Consider the following 4,635-nt stretch of genomic DNA (forward strand, 5'->3'; position numbering starts at 1 on the left):
ACAAAAGTTTCTGGACACCTGACCACAAGCATGTGCTTTGTGAACATCCCATCCCACGTTTAGCCCCAGTTTGCTGTTATATTAACATTCACTTTTCTGGGACGATATTTCAGTAAATTATTCGGAATGTGCTTGTGGAGATTTGTGCTCATTCAGCCACACAATTGTTAATAAAGACTTTTACTGATGTAAAGTGATGGGGGCTGGGGTGCAGTCAGCATTACAATTCATTCCAAAGGTGTTCAACAGGATTAAGGTCAGATCTCTAGAGCAGTGGTCCCCAACCATTTGTCAGTTGGTACCGGGCCACACAGAAAGAATACATAACTTACATTATTTCCATTTTATTGATTATCTGATACTGAACAATGTTTAGTATTGTCTCGTTCCCTCGGGGAACTAGGGTTACATCCATGACCTAGAGATGATCTGAGTGAACTTCTGTACCAGTATGATCCTCCATGCCCACTTAGATCAAAAGGTGCATGCTATTTGTTGGTACCTCAAATAATGAAGACTACAGCAGGGGGCAGATCTTTCTCTTATAAAGCCCCGCAGTTATGGAACTACCTTCTAATCAGTGTCAAGTCAAGGTTGAAAATTTATTTAATCAGTCAAGTCTTTTATCTGTAGATTTTTCGTAGGTAAAGGAGCAGGATGGATTTAGACTGTAGTTAATGTCAACAGTCAGCTACATAGACTCAGGACTACAGTTTGCTTCTGATCACCATCACTGTACCTCGCAACATTGTATATCTGCAATAAATGGACATTCGGTGCAACCCAGATGCGGATTGGTTCCCTCTTGAGTCTGGTTCCTCTCAAGGTTTCATCCTTTGCCATCTCGGGGAGTTTTTCCTTGCCACAGTTGCCACCGGCTTGCTCATCAGGGACAAACTTACACTTATAAAGAACATATTCATTTTTTATCACCACATTATCTGTGTAAAGCTGCTTTGAGACAATGTTCATTGTTAAAAGTGCTATACAAATATAATATAAATATAAATAAATATAAATATAAATAAATAAATAAATAAAAAATACTTCCCGTGGGCTCACCACCTGCAGGTGGGACCGTAAGGGACGGTGCTGTGAGGATTGGGCAGCAGTCGAAGGCGGGGGCCTGCTTAGACTGCTGCCCCCGCGACCCGGATTACGGATAAGCGGGAGAAGATGAATGAATGAATGAAATATATATATATATATATGTAAATCAATGGTGGACATAACAAAATAAAATCTTTTGTTAATTGAAAGTGCAACTAAATACACCAGGCTCAGTAATATTAAAGGAAAATTTGTGACTGGATTTCTGAGGCTCATTACTGAAATTCCCATTACATCTAAATGTTAGTGCAAGGGAGGTTGCAACTAGGGCTGTAAATTATCAGTCAATCTGAATAACAGCCAAATAGAGACACCTCCAGGTCCTAAATGATAAGTCCTTCTCGCCAGGTTTTTATCCAGATTTCTGATCTACTGTCCTCTATAACTGCTGGTCTAAACACAAGTGAAAGAGTATTATGAATCACAGTCTATTCAGCTTTCTTGTATAGCACTTTTAACAATGGACATTGTTATAAAGAGGTTATGAAGTTGGAATGTATAAGTTTAGTTCCTATAAGTTTGTTCATTATAAGTTTATCCCCAATGAGCAAGTCATTGGTGACTGTGGAAAGGATAAAATCCCTGAGATGGTATGAGAAAGAAACCTTGTCTAGAGCTGTGAATGTCTCTTTTGCTCAATGGATGGATATTTAACAAGCACAATTCCAATATAGAAATCCAATATGACCCAGAGTGCTTGCTGATTACAGTTTACATCACCAGGCACATATAAAACATTTCCAATATCAGGCCTCATTCATGTCCAAATTCATTTTAACATCCTTGTCAGGCATTTATTGTGGCCAATGATGATTCATTTGAATGACACCTGTATATATTATTTCCATTAAACAGGTGCTAATATACATTCTTCTGAGGTTTTAATGACCTTACAGCTGTCATGTTCTATTAAAACTGACATTCTGTATGCCAGTGTAATTACACAATATATAAACACAGCTTACATGTCCTTCACATCGCATATGTGCATGTTTCACATAACTATTAATCAAACCCTATCTACAGTCTTTAGAAAAGAGCATTTTTCCTCATCCTAGCTCAATAAACTATAACTTTACCTTGATAGATAATCATTCAAATACTTCACATTCTAGTAATTAATGTGAAAAAACTATGATCTTTTGCTTGAAACATTTAAAATCAATTACAGGTTAAAAAAATATTCATTTATATGTAACATTGTGTTTGTACCTTTGCAATGTTGCATTTATGTGCAACATACATCACTATGAATTTATATAAAAAGTCATTTTTAACAAGAAGTTTAAGAAAGAAAATATACAGGAAGGTTTTCTATTTGTTTTATAACTTCACTATGGCTTCAAACATTTCCCCCTGTATCGCAGAAGTGAAACCTGATCTTCAGTTGTTGCAGCCCAGCCACTTCAACTTTCCACGTGTTGAGTGTTTTGTGATGCTTTTCTGCTCACCATGGTTCTAAAAAGTGGTTGAGTTACCCTAGTCTTTTTGTAAACTCTATCTATTTTCCCTGACTTCTCTCACACTTAACAAAATGTTCCACTTGCTGAAGTGTTTCTCACTGGGTGTTCTTTGGATTTCATACATGTAGAAACTACAGACCCTGCTGTGTGTGAAAATCCCTGGAGAGCGAATAAATCGAGTTACTTAAATACTCAAAACAGACTGTCTGCCGCAGAAAGAAGCATTCTGATGTTTTATACCTATGTTAACTAAAGCTCCTGACCTGTTCTTGCATTATATCAAAGCTACCACATAATTGATTGAGTGGATAATTGCCCAAATGAGCAGATTACTATAAAAGTGGCCAGAAGGAATTGCTATGAACAATAGGCAGATGCAGAAAATAACACATACAACACACAATTCAACTTATAGGTGGACCTAGTAACATAGGACTTTTTAAGTCATCCATAGCTAAACTTCAACCCTGGTAACTGGGTACACCACATTTCACATACATACACCTGTTTTACATACACCTTATCGTCTACTGACAACAGTGTCTCAGTGTTTGTTTTATTTATTAAACAATTTTTTAGGTTTTGGTATTATGGGCATCTAAAAACCCATCAGTATAATGGCTAATAGCTACCTGATGGAAAAAGCCCAGCTAAAAAGTCTGCTAATGTAATTTGTCATGAATAACTTCAACCAAACATGGTTTAATAAGTATCACCGGCTTTTTATCTTATTACACAGGGTCAAACAGTGTATAAATCCATGTGAAAAAATATTTAAAACCATATAAGTTAATATTTTCCTCAAACTTTTTTTAGTTACTGAACTCTGCTTAAATGTGTGAAAACAATAAATCCTTACAATCATTTAATGAAACGTCTATTTGCTTACAATTTAGCATTGTTTTGATGCATTTACATTTAGAATCACAGCATTTGGCAGATGGTCCAAAGCATCAGGGAAAGAGCTAAGGATGTGATATTACGAGAGAGATCAAGTGCAGAGGGAGAACATAAAAAAAGCCCCACTACTGAGCCTTATGGGAATCCAGTGGAGAGTCAGCTTAGTACAGATGTGGATCTCATCCAAGTCACCTGATGTGACCGACCTTCATGTGACCAACTCGCAGCAGCTGTTAGCTAGGCACTAGTGGCTCAGAAGCAAATACATATGTAATGTATTTACTGTATATACATACGTACATGTCATACATGTATATAAAGGATTTCCTCAAACTTTTTATTCTCAGAATAAGATGCTGAGTAAGATAACACCTTCAAAAGATTTTGTTTGGTCTGCTTTGGTAAAGTGCATCTTCTGTAAGAGGGTGTGACAAGCCTAAACTGTGTGCTGAAGTGTATAAACACTATGTTTGTTATGTCTGTGATAAAGAGTTGCATTGTGTTGCATAGCTAGTAACACTGGTCAGGCATTTTATATTGTTGTAAGCGCACAGGCTATTGATTTCCCAAATATATTACAAAAAAATTTTGGGTTTTTTTCCCCGCGTTTACATAAAAATATGTTTAAATAAAAAATTATGTTTATATTAGACATATAATTTGAATGAATATATATCAGTTAATGCATTTAAGGTAACCATAATAAATGTGCTGATAATGTCAGCCAGGTGCAGGAACCCAGTGTTACCAAGTAACACTGTAACAAAGTGTTCAAAAGTATTCTGACATTATTTATTTCCTGCATGTGCTACCCCTTCTGACCTGGTTCTGTTCTTCTGGTGGCGTCCTGCTTTTGGGTCCTTTCTGCCAGCCACCCCTGACAGATGAAGGCATTAAATTGTTGCTAGTAAAAGGCAAGTTAACCATGTGTTGTGTAGGTTGCAATTTAAATTATAATGTGTGCACTGTGCTGAGTTTTGCATGGCTGCCACCTTGGCAGCCGGGTTTCTCCCATCATCAATCTTAATGGGACTTAATGCAAATATATAATACATAATTACACTATGATGAAAAAAAACAAAAACACTATTATAATTATTGTAACTTTAATATTTGTTAATTATTTAGTAAAAACCAAAATCTGTGCTTCATTTACCTTAAT

The sequence above is a fragment of the Silurus aristotelis genome (assembly GCF_946808225.1).
Source record: "Silurus aristotelis genome assembly, chromosome: 11".
Classification (NCBI taxonomy): Eukaryota; Metazoa; Chordata; class Actinopteri; order Siluriformes; family Siluridae; genus Silurus; species Silurus aristotelis.